The sequence below is a fragment of the Chenopodium quinoa genome, unplaced genomic scaffold (assembly GCF_001683475.1).
Source record: "Chenopodium quinoa cultivar QQ74 unplaced genomic scaffold, ASM168347v1, whole genome shotgun sequence".
In the NCBI taxonomy this organism is placed as follows: domain Eukaryota; kingdom Viridiplantae; phylum Streptophyta; class Magnoliopsida; order Caryophyllales; family Amaranthaceae; genus Chenopodium; species Chenopodium quinoa.
In genome coordinates, this window is record NW_018745410.1 from 3,980,676 (window position 1) to 4,006,293 (window position 25,618).

At 35.3% G+C, this 25,618-nt stretch overlaps 1 pseudogene; it reads left to right on the forward strand.

Moving 5' to 3' along the window:
* Positions 1–19,835, forward strand: LOC110713106 (annotated as a pseudogene).
* Positions 19,836–25,618: the final 5,783 nt, after the last annotated feature.

The following is a 25,618-nucleotide window of genomic DNA, read 5'->3' on the forward strand; positions in this document are numbered from 1 at the left end:
ATTAATTTATCTCACCTAGTGGACCCAATATATATACCCTCTCTTCTAATTCTCTCCACTACTTTTGCTTTCTACAATTTTTTTATTCTTTCACCAACCCCACTACCTCCATATATTATTACTTTATCCAATTTCTCTTAAAACTCCGCGCACGGAGAAACAAAGCAAGTATTTAAAAAGGGAGGGAGTAATAATTAACAGCTACTCGCTATCCTAGCAGCTATCCGCTACTCGACCACTAAAAACTACCCATTATTGCTACTTTTTCCAAACATGAAAATAGACACAAGAAAGAAACAAGTGAAGTCCTTTGCTCAGCGGCAGCCGCCGTCCACCTCTTTCTTTCTCCTTTCATCCCAATTTATTAAAAAAAATAAAATAAATAAATAAACAAAAAACAAATCAGGTTTAGGGTTTAGGGGGTTTTTGTTAAGCTGTTCCTATTTCATCAGTCTCCTACTCTCTCCTTCCTCCCTAGGTTGCAGTCTTCGACATTCAAAGCTACCATGCCGAAGCATTACAGACCAGCGGTCAGTTTCATCTCTCTATTCTTGATTGTTTGTTGACATTCTTCTTCGAATGCCTCATATTATTCTCACCATTTTTTCAGGGCAAGAAAAAGGAAGGTAACGCCGCCAAATGCGTTACTCGTTCTCAGGCTGTCAAGAGTCTCCAAGTCACTCTCCCTCTTTTTAGGTATACAATTTTTGTTGAATTTGAGTTTCTATATCTTATTTGCTTATACGAGAAATTATCTGCTTTGTGTTATTTGTTAAAAACCTGGATTTTAATGTTTTTCGCAATTTATAATGTTGGGTTTATCTTCAACTGCTATGAAATTTCTTTTATTTGAGAGCTGGTATAATATAAGTTCCCAGAATTTCATTAAAATTGTTAAAAAAAAAAACCCCTTTTAAGGTGATATATTAGGTATAGGAATGATTGCGGATTGAATTAGGGAAATGGGTATTCCTCAATTTGTCCGAGGAATGATTGGTTTTGTAGCTGTACCTTTCACAATGTGGAACAGGGTGTTAGGTTTTTCATTTGATTTATGCTTGGTTCTTTGTTCACCGTGATATTAGGGTGCATGACAAGAAGATTAAAAAGGCTTTGTCAAAGAAGAATAAGCCCCGTGCTGTTCGACTTGAAGAACATAAACCATCTTACAGTTTAGATAGGCTTATCTTAGAGAGGTATGTATTTGTGTTTATGACCTAGTTTGGTTTATAGTGTTTTCATCGATCTCAATTTCTTGTCCTGTGTGGTGAATAGGTACCCGAGGTTTATTGATGCACTTGGGGATTCGGATGACTGTCTTACTATGATCCACCTGTTTGCTTCTTTGCCAACATTACAAAATCAAAAAGTTGATGCAAAACGTATCCATAATTGCCGTAGGTCAGTAATGGTGATTTTTTTTTTCTGTATTTGCTCATAATATTTACCTTCTCACTGCTTAGCTTGTCATCAACTCATTGTTGACTTTCATACTCACGTTTTGTCGGCTTTGTTTAGGTTGAGTCATGAATGGCAAGCATTCATTGCTCGGACCAACAAGTTACGCAAGACTTTCATTTCAGTGAAAGGCATCTATTATCAGGTACTTAGCATGTCTTGACAATATCTATATCCAGTCTTAATCGGGGTATTAAATCCAGCCACATCACTACACCGCTACTGTAGTTTAAATGTGGAGCTTACCTTAGCTATGATTTTAGGCTGCAAAAACTTGAAACATCTACACTGCGTGTAAAAGTGGCTCTTTTAACTATGTTGCAATTGTGATTGAATCTGTTTAATACCTTGGTGTGAAATCAAACATCGATTTCTTTTATTTTACACCATATTTTTAAGTCCTGCATAGTTTATATCTGCTAATCATGTTCAAATTAACTTGTATATGTGTTAGGTAGAGGTGGATGGACAAAAAATAACATGGATTGCCCCTCATTCAATTCAACAAGTTTTGACTGATGATGTTGATTTTAATGTCATGCTAACCTTTTTGGAATACTATGAGGTAATGATGCTTCAATTTCTTTTCTCTGTCTTTCCTATATTGGGTTTATGGGTTTTATTTTAGCTAATTGGACAGAAAATATCTAACTGTGCCAAACTAATAGTGTAGTATCTGATTGTACTGCTAGATTGATTTACTCCATGACTTGCATCAAGTAAACAATGTATCTATAGATTTTGGCTGTTTGTGGAATTTATTGGGATTTGACATACTAATAAATAATGTCGGCCTCTCTGTGCTTGTAATTTTGGCTGTTTGTGGAATTTATTGGGATTTGGCATACTAAAAAATAATGCCAGCCTCTCTGTGCTTGTAATCATATTTTTATTATTATGCCGCAGACTCTTCTTGCTTTTGTGAACTTCAAACTTTACCACTCCATAGATGTGAAGTATCCACCAATTCTTGATCCTCGATTGGAAGCATTAGCAGTAGGTAAAATCCCCTTCAGAGCTCTCTCCCCTCCTCCCCTTTCACTTCATTGGATATTCTCAAGACAAGTAGTGTTAAAATTTCCAAAAATGAGCCAATGGTAAATACGCCTTTGTTGAATCTGCAATAGTATTATATACTAGTATAGAACCCGTGCAATTGCACGGTTTTAAAAGTTTAAATATCACACGAGTAAATCTTATAAATTTAAACTGTATTAGTTAATTTAATCCACAATAGTGAAACCCCATATTATTTATTATTTCGTAACAATCACTATCACAATAACGTGTACCCATTTATATTCATGTGTATTTTTGTCTTAATCATACGGGTCAAACCCAACCCGTCGAACCGTTTTAATGGTTATTTGAGTTTGATCATTTGTCTAAGCTACCATTCGACATTCATTTCCTTATCTCAATTATCCATCTCATATAAATCTTACACAAATCCATAACAACCTCCTACACTAACTATCGATCCACACCAATTGCATTTGCATAACCCAGATTATCGTCATGCCACGTACGTTGACCTAGCTTGCATCTTCCTTTAATATTTAATGTATAAAAGTATTTTTTTTAGGATTTTTTTGAAAATAACACTACAAATTTTACAAAAAATGGATTATAACACCACAAAATCTCAAATTTGTATTATATATAACACCACAAAAAAATCAAAAAATTTGATTCACCACCAACTAACGATTTTTTGGATGGAATCCGTTAAAGGGACTCATAATGGACACGTGTCAATAAAAAATTTGTTTAATAAAATTAAAAATTAGGAAAATTTCATATTTACTACCAGCAAAAAGACCCTATTTCACATTTGCTACCCCTTTAAAATTTTATTTTATTTTACTACCACCGAAACACACTAACATTCATAATCACTACCACTTAACGGAATCCGTTAGATTTCCGTTAAGTTTATTAAAAAAAAAATTAAAAAATTAAAATAATAAATAAATAAATATAAAATGAAAAAACCACCCAAAAAACCCTAGCCCTCCCCGTCATCCACCCTCCCCCCTTCCCCGGCCGGCGGCCAGCGCCCAAACATGCGGCCGGCGCCGGCGATTCGGGTCGGAATCGGACCCCTCCCCTTCCCCACCCAAAACTGACAATCCTAACATTAATCCCCCTGCCTTCGTCGCGGCCAGAATAGGGAACGGGTGACGATGAGGGGCTGGATCGGGTTTCGAGGGGAGAGGGGCTGGGATCGACGGGGGTTTCGAGGAGAGAGGGGCTGGGATCGACGGGGGTTTCGAGGGGAGAGGGGCTGTGATCGACGGTGGTTTCGAGGGGAGAGTGGGGCTGGGATCGACGGGGGTAGGGGAGAGAGGGGCTGGGATCGACGGAGGTTTTCGAGGTGAGAGGGGCTGAGATTGAGGCGGGTTTCGAGGGGAGAGAGGGGCTGATCGGGTTTTCGAGGGGCCGGAATTGTGACGTCGGCGCCGACAATCAGGGTGGTCGGAGTCGCGGGCAGCAGGGGCTCAGGCAGTGGCTTGGTGGCTGGCTGGACGGTGAGTGGTGGTTGCGGCGGATTGGCAGCTGGTGGGTGGGAAGGAGTGGTGGCTGGACGGTGGTTGGGTGGTGGTAACGGAAATACTAACGGTGTAAGTCAAGTGGTAGTGATTATAACAGTTAGTGTGTTTAGGTGGTAGTAATATAAAATAAAGAATTAAAGTGGTAGCAAATGTGAAATAAGGTCCTTTTGCTGGTAGCAAATGTGAAATTTTCCTAAAAATTAAAAACAAAAAATAAAAAAGAAAAATAACACAAACCTTGACCCAACACAGCCCACCACCTGAACCACCTATCCAGCGGTTGACAACCCAAACCCACTTGCCGAAACATCCTGACTCCACCAAAACCGCCGGAACCTTCTGACCCCACACAAACGCCGACTCCACCATCTTCCCCCCTCCCCGCAGCCTCCGTTTTTTTGTAAAATAAAAAAAAAAATCAAAACCCTAACTTACCCAGGCAGCTCCACCATCGGCACTACCCGCTCCAGCCTCCGGCACCCCATTAGCCCAGTCGTCGGGACCAAAACCGTCGAAACCAGCTCCCTAGTTTTGCAAAGCTTCATAGATCTAACAGCACCAACTACAAAATTCGCACCAAGCAATCACCTCCACCACTACACACAACCAATTCACACCCCTCCAAACCACCGAAAATACCGGTTCGCACCGATCTAGTGGATTGTGGTTGGTATTTGCGGTGGTTCGAAGGGGCTGGAGTTCGAAAATTTGGTTGAGATTTGCAGTGGTTAGCATCGATTGCAACCTCGATTCTAGGGAGGGGGTGGTTTTCGAGGAGGGGGAAGGGGGAAGGGGGGTAGGGATAGTTGGGCTGGTTTCGCCGGTTTTGGCAGGGGAAAGGGGTGTCGGCGACTGGCAGGTGGTGCCGGGGGTGGAGCTTGGCTGGGCTAAGGTTTTGCATTTTTTTTATTTTTTCTTTTTTTTTTTTTGAAAATTTTCTAAACCAATAAATTTATGACATGTGTCTATTGTGGGCTCCAATAACGGATTCCATCAAGTGGTGGTGAAATCCAAATTTTGAGTTTTTATGTGGTGTTATAATTAAAATTTGAAAATATATGGTGTTATAATCAATTTTATGAGAAATTTGTGGTGTTATTTTCAAAAAAAATCTTTTTTTTATTATTATTTTTTATTAGTTAGGAATTGATGATTTGTTTCGTAATGATTTATGTTGTAGGCATATAATGGCTAAAAATATTATTATTAAGGATATTCGAGTAAAAAAAATTGAAAAAAAATAATAGCAAAATAAATTAAATAGTAAAATTATTCTAAACCGTTGGGTTGACCCAAAACTTTGAGTTACTGTTGAACATTTCTCGATTCGTAAAATAAAGTGACCCAACCTGAAATGACCCGTGGTCCGGAATGACCCAACCCACACCCGACCCGATTGACAGGTCCATGTCCATCTTTTAATCAAACTAATTTAGGATATTATTTCAAGTATATGTAGATTTCTTATTTATAATTTTTCTTGAAATTTGACAACTTTAAAATAAACCGTATAAGTTACTTTTTTTTGGCAAAAATTTGACTTGAAATCAATATTTTGACAATTTATAGAATAAATTACAAAGTATATATGTATATTGACATAATATGATGCAATTTTGTAAAACATTATAAACTTTAGGAATTTTTTCAATATGTATGAGTAGTTAATAATAGTACTTTTTAAACTTATTTAGTTGATACTTTGTTAAGTATGTGTAAATTAATACATATTTATAGTGATTTACTAAGAATAGCGGAAATGGGCGGGATTAGAGCGTAATAAATTCTAACTATTCTAACTTTTATCTTCCAATTTTCTTTGAGAGATATGAAATTGTTAATCATGTCATATGCCATTTATATAAATGATAAAAATGCAAATTTTAGTTATTGTATCTTAGAGTTATACTATTGTTGCATCACTATTATAGGAATATTATATCATAATTTAATTTATAAAAGATTTTGTGCAATCAATGATTGGAATTGTAATATATTTAGTGCAATCAATAAATAGTGTTAATATATTTTGTTATACTAATTGATCTTATTAGTATAAGAATATATTTTTAATTACATGAATATACATATTTATAGTGATTTACAATATCATAATAAGATTTAGTTGATATTTGTAAGGTAAAAAAAATAAGCGGGAAAATTTTTAACCATACAGTGACACATGTCGAGGTGTGACTTGAGTGCCCTATGTTTTAGTATAATTATTATAGATAGATAGTTATTGTATCTTAGGGTTGTAGTATTATATCATTATGTGTATGTAAATAGGTAATAAGAATAATTTTTTTAAACTGGAGTAATCACTATTATTGCATTACTATTATAGGAATATAATATCATATAATTTAATTTATAAAAGATTTTGTGCAATCAATGATTGAAATTATAATATATTTAGTGCAATCAATAAATAGTGTTAATATATTTTGTTATACTAATTGATCTTATTAGTATAAAAATTTATTTTAAATTATATGAATATATATTTATAGAAATTTACAATATCATAATAAGATTTAGTTGATATTTGAAAGGTAAGAAAAATAAGCGGGAAAATTTTTAATCACAAAGTGACATGTGTCAAGTTGTAGGTTGAGCATCCTCTGTTTTAGTATATATGTATATATATATAGATAGTTACATGGAGTCTTAACCTGGGTTACTATGGTATTAAATTTGGATTAAATCAGTAACATAGCCCTTTTTTTTAAGACAAGGATGGAGTAACTAAATCCATTTTCACATCTGTTTAGTGAGCTATGTAAAGTACCGATGTGTGAGCTTTAAGGAGTAGCATAGCTATTTGTTTTTCTGATATAAAAGAGAATTCTTTGAAAATTTCAGCTAGTGTAATGGCTTTATGATAGAGGTTCTAGCATTCCTCTTTATCCCCCACTATCTTTGATGTAATATTGTAGGCAGCTAAGAGAACCCTTTCTGTTTGCCTAAGTTTTTTTTTTTTTTTGCTTGTTTGTGTGTGGCCTATCCACTTTCTCAAGTCTCAACATGTGAAGTTTGTTAAATTTTATGTGTTCTATTACTTCTATAGCTGTATGTAATATTAAAAAAACCTTTATTTAAAACATTCACCATTGGATATCATATAATTGATGTATACTCCTGTAATTGCTTCCTACCCTTGGATTTGACTTGAATAAAGCTGAGGGTTCATGGTATAGTAGTTGTTGTTGAAACATGACTAATCATCTTAGTTTTAAAAAGCACGCCTAGGTGCAGTTGATTCGCAAGCTAAAACGCCTCGGCCTTCCTAGGCGGTGCGCATTTCAGAAGGCGCGCTCCTCAGACCGCCTCTGCCAAGGCGTAAGGCGTAGCGCGTGAGCCACCTTATGTTTAAAAGCGTGAAAAAAGGGGATTTGGATTAATTTTTGTAAAAAAACACATTTGTTTTCCAAATTGAAGCTTACCCAATATTTAGAGTGATAATTCAAGCAAAAGCCCCTTGTTAATTCAAGCAAAATCACTTCAATTTGACCCCCAATTTAAAAATCCTAATTTCTGAAAAACCCTAATTATGGGTTGCTTTTCAATTCAAAAATTGGTGGGTTTTTCTATGGCAGTCTTTGCCGGAGATCAATCCCTCAGTGGTTCCCGGCAGCATATATACCAGCGGCCGGCACCGGTGAAGCAACCCAGGTAGTTTTTTTTTCCTTCTCTTCGATCTCTGCTCTTCTCCATTATTTCTTTTTCTGCTTCTGCTTACTCTCTCTCCTCTGCGGTATCTACCCACTCACAATGTAAACTTTTTTTTCTTTATTATTTTTTCAGTTTTTTTTTTTAATTATTTAATTTTGATAAAAAAAGCCTGGTCCTCCTTCTGACTGTTAATCACGTGACCAGTCACTCTGACAACTTTTTTTTTAATGTTATTTATTATTATTAGTATTATTATTTACGAAAAAGAAGTTTAAAATAAAAATAAAATTAAATTGTGCCTCATATGCAGGAGGCGTGGGCTTTCGCTTTACGCTCTCGCACTTTTTAAAACTAAGCTAACCATTCGTAGCTGGTGGTGAAGTTGAGAAAGGCAACAATACCTTTATGATATCTTTTTTTGACTGGGAAGAGAGAGTCCATAAGTCCCTTATTGGAAGCTAAATATGAATCAGGGGAGACTATTAAAGTATTAATTGTATTGCTTGATTTGGTGAATACTTGGGTGAGAGAGATTTTTTTCTTTAATTTAATTTTTTAAAAAAAACATTGAAACTATGTACCAATGCTTAGAGGTTACATATTTTTGTAATATCTCATTTTAAACTTTTATGTCTGTTCTACATTTAGTCATTTAAAGTAATCCTCTCTTAGCACCTTTGTTATGTGGGACTTTAGTAGAGGAAGTCTTTGAGGAATTGTTTTTCAAATGAATCACCTTGAGTAGATGGTGATGAAGCAGTGAAACTGAGAATAGCTAAAGGCTGGTGATCAACTTCCTTTTTCATGTGATTCACTTAAACAGAGATCACATCCCAATGATGACTTGCTTTCATATATTGGGAGATTATAAATGTGGGAAATATGTTGCTGACATGGTAATGCTTGAGTGGGAGATGTGTGTGTTTAGAAAATGTGAATTATGTAAATTCTCAATACTGCATGGTAGGATATGGAACTTTTCCTTGCTCTTGGTAATTATACTTTATCTTCTTAGAAAGTAGTTTTAGGCTTAAACTTTTCATGGGATTATCATTTGCCTTATAATACAGAGATAATTTTTTGTGATTCGGCATGACTTGTGAATATTGTTCTTTGCTGATCTGGTAAAAAGGCTATGAAATTTCAGCTAGATACCAAACATATTGCTTCTAAATCCACAATCAAATTAATATGAAATGGTTCATGAATCTTCAGAATGCTATTGTAGGATGCTTCATGTACATAAAGTTTCTTGAAGGTTAATTTAGTAATTTGTATATATTTTTAAAAACTGTTTTTTTTTTTAAATATTTATTTTTGTTTCTGCTACAGATCTATATGCACTTTCAAGGTACATTGCCAATAAATCCAAGGAGCAGGGAGGCACTGGATTATCTAGTAAATTAGATGAATCACAGCTAACGCTTGCATAACTTCAACATCAGCTGGTCCCTTGTGAGCCTGGAGCGTTAATGCATCTTGTTGAAGAAAATGAGATTGAGGATGATGCGGATGAAGAAACAAAGGAGTGCAGGTCACTTTTTAAAAACATGATATTCTTCTTGGGGTGAGAGGTGATATATACAAAATCCATATTAGCATGATTTTTCTAGTCCTAGAATTGATGCAATTGAATATTAATTTCCTTTCATGCATCACATGTATGCCAAGATAACCTGTAGTGGTTACAAGGCTTACAACCCTTAGCTAACTAATGATGAATCACGCAGTCACCAATTCTGACTGTGTATTTGCATCCTTGTGTGCTTCTCAGCTTCTGTAGATTGTAGATAAGAATTATTTTATTAAAATTGTGGCCGTGTGTTAGGCCTCCCCCAAGGCGTATTAAGGCATGATCTATTTTTATGTTACTATACTTGTTTGCTTTGTATGTTTTCTTTTACATTCTTATTATTACTAATTGCTTTTGGTAAAGTGATTTTTTTTAAAAAAAAAATTCTGCTCATGTGTTCCAAGTTCTTATTTTACTTCTCTTTTATCTTATGTAATTGCATCAAAGCTACCCGGGAGCCGTTGCTTTTTGTGATCTCTGCCTTTGGTGGAATGGTCTCTTAGGAGGGAGATGGAGCTCCATATGAGGAGTCTGACACAAGCATTACTCATCAGGTAAGCTGGCAAGCCTGACTTCCCATGTTCAGTGTAGTGATATTGGCTCATGAAGGGTAGTTGTATCTTATGGTTTACGAATTGTGTTTCTAAATGAAAATGCAATTGGAGAAAGTGTTGATATAGTGAATGAGTGTAAGATGAAGGTGGATAAAGTAAAAGAGTGTAAAAAGGCGGGTGGTTGTAAGTAAAACATAGATATTGTAGGAGCGATTGAGTGAAAAGATGTAAATATTGTGTGGGTCAGAGTGATAAGATTGAAATTTTTTTTGCAAAAATGGAATGTAAGGCAAGTGCTTTGAACTTTCTAGAATGGAAAATTTTAAAGTGTTAAGAACTTTCAGAACGGTGGAATCACATAGTTTATTCAGTATTTCTAGATTGATAGTGATAATAATGGTGAAACTGTTTAATTAATACTCCCTCCGTCCCCTTTTGATAGTTCCTTATGAACATTTTTCATGGGAATTAATAAACACAAATAAGAATAGTAAAAGTACATTGAAAAAGTAAATTAACATTGGGTATGCAAAAAAGTAGAGAGAGAAAGTAATAAAAGTACATGGGAAAACAAAATTTACATGGAAAATTTAAATTGCATAAATATTGTTGCAAATTGGAGGGAATTTTGGTAAAAAATTAATAATTAATGGTTGTTGGAAAAAGCAAATGGGGTGAACATCTTGGGACTAAAATTTGCCCATAAGAGACTATCAAAAGGGGACGGAGGGAGTAATTTTTTAAGGCTTGCATCCTGCATCTGTGATTATTGTAAAGTTTATAAAGGGTTATGATTGTATGATGGTGGAAGTTCTGGAATGATAGGAGTACTAAATTTGATAGGCAATTATTGTAAAGTTTATAAGGGTTACCATCAGGATAGAAATAATGTTGCTGTAAATACTCAATAATCCTAAAGAACATTCCCATTACCATTTACCACATATCATGGTACTTTCTGGTCTATTGATTTTCTTTTAAGTAGGATTGGTGGTATGCTATTTCATCATAGATTGTGTTTTAGGTCGTAAGACTTGCCTAAAATGTACATGGGTTTATGATTATTGTATCTTGTGGTCTCACCTGCCCCTTTCTCTTCTTTTTTTTTCCTTTATATTGATGTTTGTACTTTTGAAATGGACTGTACTCTAATAGTATATTTGGTTCCTGCAGATTGTTGATCGTCCGACTCAAAATCATTTGTTTCTCTCTAGAGAATACATTCAGCCTCAATGGGTCTTTGATTCTGTAAACGCTCATATAATACTGCCTACTGAGGATTATCTGGTGGGAAGGTATGTACCCTTTGTGTCTCCGTTTAAAATCACGTTGATTTTAAGAATGCTTTATGGCTGTTATATATGTGCAATAGTTTTACCTATCTTTTAGATTCTTCACTTATTTTGACTTTGCAATCAACTTGAAAGGCATGTTTGGTCCTCATTTCAAGGGCCTTGGAGACCTTGACACATTCTATTTCAAAAAAAAAAAAAAGTTATTTTAAAAAATACAAAAGCAAATTTGGATATAAAATAGGAAAAATTGTCAAAAATAATACAAACTTTGAACAGTCCGCCAAAAACAAGTCAAACTTTTAATTATTTCTAAATAATACAAACTTTGGAGGGTGTCCGCTTTAAACAAGTTATTTTACCTGCAACCTAAATAACCGGTTAATATTTTTTTCTTTTTAATAAATTCGTTTAACAATGTAACTACCTCTTAATAACAACTTTAATTATTTTTAATTAATAATTAAATATTTACTTCAAAAATAATTTTTTTAAATAAACATCTCCTCCACTAACCACTACCTTCTCCTACCATCCCACCGGGAATAACCAACCCCACCCAAACTGATGAAACTCTTTCTCTCTCCTCCACTTCGGCCGCTGCCGCAATAACAACAACTAACTGTCGCCTAAAAAACGAATCATCAACAAGCAACAACTGCTTTTGTAACAACGCCGACTTCGGAGCCACCAAAAACTTTGTCAAAGCCGTCGTCTGCTGCTCCTGCTCCCACACCATCTTCCTAAAGTACCAACATTTTATAATTTGTTTTATTTTTGAGTTAGGGATTTTGTTTTTGTGTAATTTGGTGTTTGATTTGATTTGGGACAATTGATTTTGTTGGGGGCTTGGTGAGGTTTCGCGAGCAGGGTGGCTTGGTGGGGTTTGCCACAAGGAGTACTGCGTGGTTGAAGGTGGCAGGTTGGGGTAGGGGGTGGTCCGACAGGTGGCTAGATTGGGTGGGAGATGGATACTTGGTTGTTTTGTTGGGGGAGGGGTTTAATTTCGGTGGTTCAGCGTTGGGGAAAGGGTCGGCGCCGAGAGAGGGGGAGATGGGCTTTACCGGCGCCGATGGGCAGGGAAGGGTGGCAGACTGGCAGCGGTGGCTGGGTTGGGAATGAAATTTTTCTATACAAATAAAAATAAAAAAATAATAATTATTAATAATAATAATCTTTTAATAATTAAAAAACATTAAATAAATAAATAAATAATCAAATTAAATTGCTAAATTAATAAAATTTTGACACGTATCTCGTATAACCTATTAATCAAGTTACTAAACAGTTATAACTTGTTTTAGGCGGAAACACTCCAAAGTTTGTATTATTTAGAAATAATTAAAAGTTTGACTTATTTTTGGCGGATCGCTCAAAGTTTGTATTATTTTTGACAATTTTTCCTATAAAATATCTAGGCTTTTCCTACATTATACCCCTCTAGTATTGGATTTTCTAAGCTATACCCAATGTTGAAATTTACATGTTGTTTGCCTTAGGTCCAATAATTGAACACAACATAACCTTGCCATGACCTCGACATTAGGTTCCATCGTTTAGTTTATTATTCATTATCATCTTCCTCTAATTGCTCCAATTTGCTGGAAAACATCATCATAAGGTTATAACATCCTTTCTTCCTTCATCGCTCTTTTCACTCCTATTCCCCTCTTCCATTAAACTCCAACCTCCAAACCACTTCTAGCACAACTAGTAGAGCCACTTACACTCCTCTCCCTTGATTGAATCCACCGCCACAACTAGCACTTTGCAAGCTATTCTATCGTACGACCAATCAGCTCGGCAGTCACAGAATCATCACTACTCAACAATTGTTGATATGCACATACAATTCTTTTGAATTCCCAGTAAACATCCACCTCCATGAAATAGCATTCTTAAGTTATACACACATCTAAATCTCCATTGTTCATTAACCCAATAATCAACTGAAAAAATGACAACAATGATACTCAGTTATAATTATACAAAATCAGCATTCCCTCTTTGTAGGCTTGAACAATCTCCTCCATCCACCGCTCAAACGGTGACTCGTCAATTTTTCTAAGAGGGATGAAATCCTTGAGTTTTTTTAGGCGGGTCGTTTCTTTTTGGGTGCAAGAAAGGTGAGTTGGGTAGTTGAGGAAAGAGAAAGTGGGGTTTTAATAGTCAGAGTGGGAGAGGATTGTGGTGGTGGGTTTGAGGAAGAGAGAGAAATGAGGGAGGTGGGTGGTGGTGGTTGTTGCAGTGCAATTGTAGTGAGGGAGGTTCACTTATTGCATCTAAAGGGTACTACATGTAACTTTTAAAAACATTGGGTGCAACTTAGAAAACGCAATACTACAGCGGTATAATGTAGAAAAACCCAAATATTCTATTTTGAACGTGGAGATTGTAGAGAAAGAAGGGTATAAGGTCAACTTGTAAAAGCTGATGTAGCCTATAAGACTGATGTATTTGTTTGTTAGTTGTTAGTGCTAAGCCTCATGATCCAAGGGATGAATAATGTCCATATTGTTTATCATGAAAATCTAATCTGCAGTTCAGGTTTGTTGGCATGTTGCAGTAAGTCAGTGTAAGACAGGAAGAAACTTTACATTAATGCAATTTATGTGCAGGGTCCCGCCACCACATCTCTCTCCTTTTGTTGACAACGAGGCAGAGGGGTACACCCCGGATTATGCACAGAAAATTAAGCAGCTTCAGGCTGCTGCTAGAAAACAAGTATTGCCAGTACCAGCAATTGGGAATGAAGATCAGAATGACACTCAGAATCTATTGTTGGAGGGTGTTGCGGGTCGTGTAGAAGCTAACAAGGCAGCTGAGAGAAAGAAAGAGGTATATTTATTTTAGAAGTTGTTTGTTTGCTTATAATTGAATTGACTTCCACGTTGTCCAAATTCATTGAAAGATTTTGTGGCTTAGAAGTTTAAATTGTGGATGACATGCTATTAAAGGCTAGCTAAGCTAAATTCTCTTTTCCTTTGTCCCATTTATAAAAATTAGCCTGCACTTGATATCTAACTAAGCTTTATTGGTTGGCTGCAAAATTATACTTTGTTTTATTTTTGCACCATTTTTCTTATAGGGAAGTTGCATATTAATTACACAAATTCTATAATGGCTATACTTTCATTCACTTTTTGTTTGTGTTCACATACGAAATACCTATTTCAACCTTACTTACATTTGATATTCTTTTACGTGCCTATGTTTCTTTTACCTCACTTTTAATCTCCTTCAGTCACATCACTCACATGGGCATTTTGGTTATTTTATTCCTTTCTTAAAATTTGTGACCAACTCAAATGGTGCAATTAAAAAATAAAAAAACTGAGGAAGTATTTGATAATCTTTTACCTCCCTATGTTTCTTTTTAGTTGACTCTACTTTAGTTACACTTAGACCTGGCAAATGAGTCATTCGGGTCGGGTCAAGTTCGGGTCAAAAGATTATCGGGTCAAGTTTGGATCGGGTCGGGTCATTTCGGGTTTCGGGTCGATTTTGGGTCGGCCGATAATAGGGTCGGGTCGGGTATCGGGTCAAAACTTCGGGTCAATTTTCGGGTCGGGTCAGGTCAATTTTCGGGTCAACTTCGGGTCGGGTCAACTTCTAGTCGAGTCATATTCGGGTGATTCATTTGGTTAAATTCAACTCTGTATATATATATATATATATTTTTTTTTTTTTTTATACGAAAAACTCACTATTTTATTAAGGCTATTTTTTTCATGGATTATAGTAATTGTTTGACTTTTATTAACCTTTTTTTTTGTTTAGAATTTTAGGTTGAGAATCACTTTCATGATCTTCTGAAACTACGAGGGATGCTCTAACTAATTGAGTTATACCTCACTATCTTATTGATGTTAGTTTTAATACGTACTCTTATTATCATTGTCATTGTTGTAATAATTTATTTGAATTATTCTTATACCCCCTCCGTCCCAAATTACTCGTAACGATTTGACATTTTGCACTATTCACACATCTCACTTTGACCATCTTTTTTAGCTATTATATGAAAGTCAATGTAGTCTTGTAAGATGTTGGGTCTATTTTAATGTATAATTTCCTAATATAAACTTTTTATAATTTATATAATAATTTACTAAAAGAAGTTAAAGGTCGGGTAATTTTCAAGTCGGGTCAACTTCGGGTCGGGTCGTTTCGGGTCTCGGGTCAACTTTGGGTCGGGTCGTTTCGGGTTTCAGGTCAAGGTTAGGTCAGTTCGGGTCGAGTTAATTTGGGTTTTGGGTCAATTTCGGGTCACTGATTTCAGGTCGATTTCGGGTCATGGGTCGGGTCATCGGGTTTGGGTCAGGATTGCCAGGTCTAGTTACACTTGCTAATGTATACCTTTAACCAATAATATCTATAATCATCAAAAGTTTAAATAAATTACAAAGGTGGTTTTTTGAATTTATGTATCAAGATGAATATAACAAGATCCTATGTGATTCTGTTGTCTTTGTGTATAACTCACTAATGACAGTCAAGAGGGAGGGTGAACAATGCACAAGTCAAAATGTGTCAATTGAAAAGAATTGGAGGAAGTCTTTATCGATTAATCAATCATCATTGTCTTAAAATGTGTGGTGTTAATTTTGGCAATTGGCGGTTATAGGCTAGACTGTAGCAGTTTATAAGAAAGCTACAAAAGGGTTACAGTGCTTCCTAGTTTGCAAAATTAGTCCATATATGTACCACTTTCACTTATATTTTGCCTTGTTATGTTCATGAGCGATTATTGATTTAACTAAATGTGGGTTGATCAATGATTTTGACATTTTATCTCTAGCCTAATACAAATACTCAATCAATCAAAGTCTTAACCTCATAAGAGGGGTCGGCTACATGAACCAAATTATCATGTCATTGGGATGTGAGAAAGTTTTACACCGGCTATCATTGGTCTACTGAAACCCTCCTTTATCCAGGCTTGGGACGGAGTTAGCCTAATACAAATACTAATGAGCATTATCATGGCTATTGCTGAGAAGGGCCTATTTGGTGACTGTTATATTGTCATTACATCAGTGTGTTATAAGGTATGAGAAGTGAGTCCAACAATGGCTTTAGAGACTAGGCACTAGGCGGCTTGTAATCTCCCGTATTTTTAAATATGTTATAAATGAAATTTAATTTTATTTATAATATTGTTTTGTATTTTTCCATAATTTAATTTCAAAATATTCAAATTATTTTTTAGGGTCAAAAATTATTTTGGTACAAATCATTTTATGAACCTTCATTTTATAATTTATTTCAATACAACTAAAGTTTAGTCCGTTTCATTCATTTGGCCCATTAATTTTACGAGGCCCAATCTTCCTATTTACCCTACAATTCTCCCCTATAAATACCCCATGAATCCCCAAAAATTTCCCACACAAAAAGGTTAGTCTTATTTTCTTTCTCCATAGTTTTATTAATTTGTGTAATTATAATTATTGATTTATGGGTTTTGATTTTATTGTTGAAATTAATTTAATTAGTATCAAATTGTATTTTGATGATTAAACTTTATAATTTCAAATTTTATAAGAGTCATAATTTTCAGATTTTGTAAATTTTATAACCTAGGGTTTTTAATTATTGAAAATCATGATTTTAGGGTTTTTATGAACAATTGTTTTAGGGCTTTTATAGTAATGATGTTTTAAAATTTTGGTGATCATAACTAATGGTTATTTTAATTTAATTCTAGATTATTTTGAACACTTAAATTCGGGTTTTAATTTTTAGATTTCCGTTCGTTAATATTAATTCCGTTTTAATCCCAATCAGATTCTGAACTCATCCGATTTTGACAAAAAAGTAGTGTTTTCCATGTGAAAACAATGTTTTAAGAAAGACTCACTACCTTATGCAGTGAGCATCACCCTCTCGTGGCCAAATTCAGCCTCCAAATATGATTTCGGGCAGTTTTTGATTTTAACGAAGTTTTTTTATACTTAAAATATTATCCTTGAGTTTGATTGATAAAATTAATTATGTTTAAAGTTAATTAAGCATAAATAGATGTTTTTATTGAAGTTTAATTGCTGGAAATAATTTCTAAGTACTACTTTTGATGTTTTATAAAGAGGGTTTAATCACCCATTAAAATGGGAGATTATTAGGGGTTTTTAAATAATTTTCAGATTTTTATTAAACTTTAAACTTGCTGTAATTTATTGTATAAGAGTGTATTTTAAGGTTTTTATGAAAAAATTCAAAGAACTATATATAAGCCTTTAATTTTAACTAAAGGGAAGGTTTTAAAGTGTTGTTTGATTTGGATTTTGAAGGTTTTAAAGTAAGTTAGAATTGCTGTAAATTTGATTGATTTGATATTGATTGAGATGTTATTGTTTGGTTTAGGAGAGGAGTTTATTGAAGGTGATTTCTAGATAGTGAAGTGGCATACCAATTCGTTTATTCAAGGTACGTACAAGTTACGAAACCTTGCTTGTAGGTGCATGTTTAAGGACGGATCGAGAACTTAGTATCATGTATAGGGATGACTGAGTTAGACTGTTTGGTTATACATTGTGAAATTCATATGATGTGCACTATTTTATATTGCAAGTATTATTTGTGCTCTAATTATGCAAGGTGCGCTTAGAGGCAAAGGTATGCAATTTGTGTAAAGATTAATTTATTACTCATTCATGGTTATGCTAATAGGATGAGTAAAGGAAGAATTCAAGTCTTATAAGACAAGGTTAAGGTTTTGGGGTGCCTTATGCACTCAAGGTGTTTATACACCGAGGTAGTAAAGGAATAAATAATAAGTGTTGTTTGTCACTAATAAATCAAGAATTGAAATTGGAAATTTGTCTTGTTTGATTGAATTGTGTTTAGAATGTTTGTATTGTTATGCATATGAGTCATAACTAAGTCTAAACCTGTAAATCACATAAAGTGCAAGATGGATGAGCAATAAAACTCTGGATTGGTGCACTTCTTGAGTAATGACAATCAGGGGCTGGGTATTAGCCGTGTACTTTTATCGAGGTCATCTGATATACGAGTCTCCTATTTCAAATATATTTTTTTTAAAACTAGGAGTTAGGTGAGATCTCATACTAACTACGGTCTCGGAGTCGCGCCCTTGGTCGTTGGATGTTTATTGATGTTTCCGAAAGGAGGCATGTGGTTTTTCTTTTATTGATGTTCCAAATGGGACATGGGTTGGACAACCTTGTCTATTGTTAAATCCAATGAAATAAATAAATAAGTTAGTTAATATTAACTAGTGAAGTCTTAATAAATTTGATGGTTGAGTCATGGGATGAGTCTATAATTTAATGATGCCTATGCTTGATTATTAGTAGCATGTTAGGTATTTCTTAATTTATTTCGCAGCTTGTATGTACTCAGCTTTGCTGATTGCGTGCTTTGTGTGTCTTTCTTTGGTCATGACCTTCGCCTTTCAATGACCCTGTGACGATCCAATTTTTACACTTGTAATATTAGGGAGCAGATTAACCACATGTTCTTACACATGCAGCATTCGCATCAGGGTTGTGTGATTTTGAGTGGAGAGTTGGTTATTGTTCGCAATTTATTTCTTTTCATAAGTTTGAATTTATTTAAACTCTTGTTTTATTTATTTACTACTTTTGTGGAATTTTGAATAAGGGCCTTAATGGTTCCAAGTTGTATGAATTAATTTGGTTTTGGTTATTGGTTTTGAAACTTATATATATTTATTTTGGTTTTTCCGCTGCTATTTCCTGGAAGAGCCTTAACGTTTGAACACGTGGCGGTAGCACGCCAGTAATTCTCTTGGAATTGTTCAGGTTTTTCACAAGTTTGTAAGAGAGAATTATTGGGGTGTTACACGACTAGACCAGAGCAGGGGGGTTGTAGGTAAGTTCTTTGCCGTGGCATGATAGGGGATGGAATTGTGGCGAAACCTCATTTCTTCATTTAATATGGGATATTAGGATTCATATTGAATCTATTTATTTATTTATTTTTGGTGAATGTGTATTTACTATTAACAATGGGCAATGGCAGAAAACGACAGGATAACTTGTGCAACTCACTTCATAATCCTATTCATAACTTAATGCCCATTAAGGGACAAAATCATATCTTTTAATTTTGCCTTTTTGTTGCTTTGCTCTATGTAACCTTAAAGCTCCTGATTGATGGGTGCAAATGTCAAAACAAGAGAAACAGCATCACGAAGAGATGAAAATGGAACTTCAGGGTGTCTGCCCTATAACTGGTACTATTCAGAATGTTCAGGCTCCAGATCAAGATCAAGCGGATAACGATCAGATATCTAAGGAGCCTGACATGTCAGAATTGACAATGTCTCGACGTAAAAGAGGGCTTTATGAATCGATATGTATCAGCAAGCGACGAAGGAAGGCTAAGGTTGACCATCTTGAGTCTAGAAAACGAAGTATTGCAAAAAACCAATAGTGAGGAAAAGATTGAAGCAGCTCCAAAATGCATTTTTACTGAGGCTTTGCATTTCTGGTATTGGAAATTAAGTAAATCTATTTGGAAAATGTAGTGTAATTTGTGGTTTGACAGGGATGCATTCTATGTTATTGTCCTGAAATTTTGGTAGCAGTTTTTCCTAGACACAAATCATTTCTTAAATTTCTAGTAGCTGTTTATTTCACCTTTTTATTTCTAAAGTTGTTTTCAGATCTCTTAGTGTATGCTCGTTATCAGCGATGTCAATAGAATAAGGTGAATGTAGATGGTGGTCCCTGCATAACCTACCAAGCAAACTGCTACTCATGATTCACTAACTCCTACTCATGATTCATCACTAACTGCGTTTGCCTAGCAAAATTGCTACTCATGATGGTAATTTTACCTCAAAATAGCAGACTTATCTATTGAAATTGCTAAAGTTAGTACAAGGTAAAACCACCACCACAAAAGCGGTTTACTAAGTTTAACCGCTATTGGATAGCTGTTTAACCCTACAAATAGTGAAAGAACATATGTTCACTCTGAACCTACACGAGAAAATGCATGTTAATATGGAATAGTAACATGTTTCGTTTCCCTTCAAAAAAAAAAAAAAAAAAAAAATGTTTCGTTTACATGGGGGCGTGGAAGTCATTTCGCTTACTTTAAGTTATAATAGGTATGGAATTTGTTAGTTGTTATAATCTAGAAAAAATACATTGATACAACGTATTTCACAACACTTATGGATTGCTTGGGTTGCAGAATATCAAGACTATTGCAAATGAATGCCTTAAAGTAGAGGTGATCATTGGGCGGGACGGACCGGCTCGAGGATGAAAAATGGCCCACTCCTCGGGCGGGGTTTTGGGCTACAATTTTTTGTGCTCAAACCGGCCAAAATGGCCGGGTCGTGCGGGCTTTTTGGGTCAAGCCAAAAACTAAAAATGTGCAAAACTGCATTTTCAAACCCGCCCAAAAAAGTAAACCGACCCGGCCTGATTTAGGGCGGGTTTTGGGCATGCGGGCTGGGTCAACCTTGATCAGTTCTACCTTAAAGCTTGTGGCATATGGGTGTATGCTTTTATCAATGCAGAGTCTGTTATATACATCCGGGTGTACCGTACACTTGAGGTCCTTTCCTCATTTAATCAACAAATGAGAATATAATTATTTGACGAAAAACGAAACATGGAAGAGGTTTGTACTCTTGTTTAATACGTAGTATATTGATTTCAGTTTTTTTTTTTTTTATTAATTTTTTTAAAAAAATGGTTGCGGTTTTCACTTGTGTAAGAATGAAGACATACAATCATCTACCTTCGCTTATCGTTGTGGTTGTGACGCTGGACCTAACAACCAAGTAGTGGTATGACACTTACGTTATTAATGTTTTATGTTTCATATTACACTTAGCTATGTGACAAAACTAATAGAAATGGTGGGTATAAATAATTGTTTATAAAAGACTTGTTACTGTTAATTGTTTATTGTAATTATAATACTCGTAATATTATTGTCTTAAGCACTTCCCATGAGTGGGAGATTTTCATGACGGAGGTAGAACTAGATGATACTACGTACATGCACTTCGAGGATGGATGGTCAGTTTTTCTTGAGGAGAACATCCACCCCAGTGACACGTTGCAAGTATATTATGGTTTGGAAGGAAGTAACTACTGTAGAATTTTTAGGGGACGAGTTGGTATCAGTGCATATCAACACAAACCCCCCCACCCTTTCATGGTGAGGGAAGTACTTCACGCCGTATTAATTACTGTCTGGTAGAGTTTGAATTACGAAGACAAGCCATCAGTTGGAAGCTTGATCAGATAACATGTCCACATTCTACTGGTGTTATGTTGACCAAGTCTAGAGATTCTGGTAAATTACTTTAACCCTCAACGAGTTTAACATACATTTCGTTAAAATTTTCATTTGCGTCTATTACATTCGTTTTACATATTTTGTGCTTGTTTTATCAAAATATCCCTATTAATTGCAAGAGCAAACTTTGTTGGAAAGGGAGAAATCACAACTGATGGCCCGCGAAACTCCATATTGCGAAAGGGGTTATCAAAGGGGAGTTGAAAATTGTTTTGGCTATGTAGACACCCAAATGTGTCTCCCCAAAACCAAACCCAGTGATGAGTACTTTTCACGTTGAATCATAATCGAATGAAGTGAAAGTGTGGAAAGTTTAGTGTTGCGGATAGTTTTAATTTCTTTTCTCTTCTCTTTTTTTTTTTAAAAACCTATTTTTAAGAAAATAGCCAATCCAGTTTGCTTGGTCCATGATATGGGTCCAATAGTAGTGTAGTTGGATAGGGTTTGAAAAGAGCTTTCCAACGATATATTATAAGTCCAATTCCGATGAATATTGAGGAAGTTATGGCCAAATTATTGAACTGGGCCCGGTTTGAGCCTTATATGCGGCCCAATGATCTAGAGGAGGGCCTAATATAGATTTATCATTCCTAATGCAATTAGGAATGGTTTTAGTCTTCTAGATTCTTCTAGAAGGTTCATTTCATTCCTAATTTAATTAGCATTGATAAATTGACTTTTGTTGACTTTTTTAGAGTTTTATTCAGAATAAAAGAACGTTTTTGAGGAAAATATGATTTTATCCTCCTGTACGACAATCTCTATCTGATTTTAAGAAAATGCGTCAAAAACTTAGTTAGCGCCAAACGCCAGCAGTAGCGCCTGACGCTACGCTTGGCGCCTGGCGCTAACGTCAGCGTTTGGCGTTAACCTGGTTTTGCGCGTCAGCACTCTGTTTCGATTTTCTATCTTTTTGGCTGATTTTCTCTATAAATAGCTTTCTAAAAACTCCGTTTTCAATCACCAACTCTCATCAAGAAATTCTTGATTACTCTCTCTCTCTCTCTCTTTTCTAAACTAGCCTTTTCTCAAATACAAAATTCCGCATTCGCAAGACTTAGATACACCTAGCCATATTCGAAGTTGCCTTCGCTCTAGACGTGAAAGGTTTTAATTTCTGAGGGTTTGGTTTTGGGGAGACACAAATGGGTGTCTACATGCTACAATTTACAAGGGATCAAGGCTAGCAAGGATAACAACATTTATTTACAAAACAAGCACAACACTCATTTACAGATCTCGGTATCACAATTGTCACCCAATTGCGATTCTAAAAATGAATTACACAAAAAATCTCCTACTTCAATCAGGTAAACAAGCAATGAACGATTAATTCCACTAACTCAACATCAAATACAAATTAAATTTAAAAGTGTTGGTGAAAAGACATACATGTAGGTCATTACATTGTTCATATTGCACAAAAAAGCTGGAGTCAATGTAACTATGTGTATGAGAATGGGTAATTAGAATACTACAATAAAGATTTAAGAGTGCAACTAAAATATCCCTTGTCGCGCCATCTGAAGGGATACTCGAGGTCATTTAGTTACAATTTCAGTTGGCCATGAAAAGACCATATTCTGGACTGCAAAAATATCCATTGATGTGGCCTGCATGTACACATTATGAACCATAGTCTAAATCTTTATACCAATATTTATACACAAAGACAACTGTCTAGAGAGCAAGAGATTTTGTTTATAAAAATGCAAGCAGATAATAGTAGGGTTGGTGGCAAGCATCTTAAAAGTAACTAGGCGGGTTACCTTTCAAAATTGGTTTGTCTTAAATGGGCTCAGTCCAAAGTTGTATACCAATATTAACAACATTGCATGCTTATATTTTCCACTGGACTATGTAGGACAGGTTAATGAATTTTCATTCTTGAACAAGAGACACAATATTTTATTAAACATATCTTAATGACTTATTACAAGTTGAGTGACCTCAACACACATACAATCAGCTGCGTTTTTTGTTTCAAGGGAATCAATAACAAGGACCTCTTCCCTGTTGATTGAGAACGCAGAACACTACCATTGCCCATTGTTAACAATTGGTACATACACCTAAATTCACAAATGAGGGTTAAGATAAGAGCTTCACATTGAATTAGAAACAGAATTCATCAAATTACTATACCAATTGCACCACATTCAATCGGTTAAGTGTCGTCGTTAGTTGCTTGGGATACACCTTCACAACCTTTTTCAACTCCTCTAAGCAACCATTTGCACACAGTATTTTAATCTACAATAAAAGCTGTACTTAGTGTCACAAAGGTGATGATTAGTCTATAAAGGGAAATAACCAAGTGGAAAGGACAGTTACCCCAAATGTCAACTCTAGGATGAAACGCCTACTCTTGTTTGCCAATTGTGTCTCCCAAACCTTTTCATATATTCTACAAGTAACCCCGGTACACTTCATGAACACATAAATGAACATAACATTAAATCATCAATTTACTTCTTGATATTTTCAAATATTCTAAACAAAAATATATCTAATGTGTGCATTACCTGGTCAGAAACATTCCCTTTAGCACTTACAATCAAACCACATACACTCAACTTCTCATAGTATCCACCATACCTAAAATGGGTATGTTCAATCCTGCACAAACAACAACCATCAGACATAAAATTTAAATTGGTAAACATGTGAGGCCAATATACATAACATTAAAGTCTGCACTCATTGGATGTCCTCATCGCTTACGTACTTCTGGACTTCAAAGTACATGAGCACTTTTTTTTCCTTTAGAGCATCGGGCAAGGTGGTTACAGAGAGAAAAAAAAAGACGAAGCCAATGAATTGGATCCGCTCCAATTCGAGAAAAAATGGGATTTTTGAAGGCTCAACATTTGCTTTTGCCTAAACATTTTCAGCCCTAATTTCATTCCCATTTACCACACCATTTGCTGGCCCATTTTCAGCCCCTTTTGCCTCACCATAATTTATTTCACCCTACTATTTGGGTGAACATCTTTAGCCTCACCGTTTGCCCCATTTTCAGCATTTGCATTTGCCTCAACATTTGCATTAGCCTGACAACCGACAAGATTTGTATCAACATATGGGTCAACACTATCTGCCTCAACATTTTGCTCACCACGAGACACAACACACCCAACAGGATTTTCCTGAAAAGGGGTAGTAGGATTTGCGACATCAATTGGCCTAATAGGTTCAGGGGCATCATCATTTTCAAAACCAACATTTGGCAAACCATCATTTGGTTGACCAAAATTGTCCATAGTGTTGTTAATCTGACCACTAGATGCAATTGCAGATTCATTCACATATGCAAAGTCACCACCATTTGCATTTGCAAAGTTACCTGCAGTTTCCTCGCAGAATTGAGATAAAGGACTTGCACTTGGCTAATTCTGTCCTACTTTTGCTGGTTTATCTACTTTTAGGGAAGATAACAGTGCATGAGCCGCATATAAATCAATAACTTTAGAACTAAACACAATTTTACCTTTAGGCTTTTCACTGTTACAACTCAACTGTCGTTACCCAAAGCGTACTTACTCCACCGATAATTACTACCATTTACGTTCACATTCAACAGTGTATCCAATACAACATGCGGACCATTACAAATAAACCCATTAACATTCCTTACCACATGATCAAGATTAGCACAATAATTTGAGTAAACCTCTTCTTTAGGTTCCTCAGGCTGTGTTACTTGTTCATCCAGATCATCCACCATAACTTCATGAATTCCTTCAGCCTGTTGAGACTTGTTACTGCCTATACAAAAACAAACAACCCCATTTAACTTTGTGCATGCTAAAATCATACCAAGAAAAATCAAACACACTAGCATTTACTTAACACAACCACTAATATTTATGCATCTCAAAATAGAAATATAAATACAATCTCTCTTCTATAACCTTCGACTAAAAATTAAAGCTCGCTCTCAAGTTTGTTTTCTTCTTTGTTAAACATTTTGGGTCATCCTGGCCAAATCAGCATCATTAACATCCAAACCATCTTCCTCATCTACCCCTTCCCTCATCAACACATCCTTTAGTTCATTCAACACTTGAACCATTCGTACGTAAACTCAATGTACTACAAAACAACTTGATTTGTAAAATAGAAAATTCATTACACAAAGTTTATGCACACTCACATCACCTACAGAACTAGTTGCATGTTTTATCCGACTAGGAA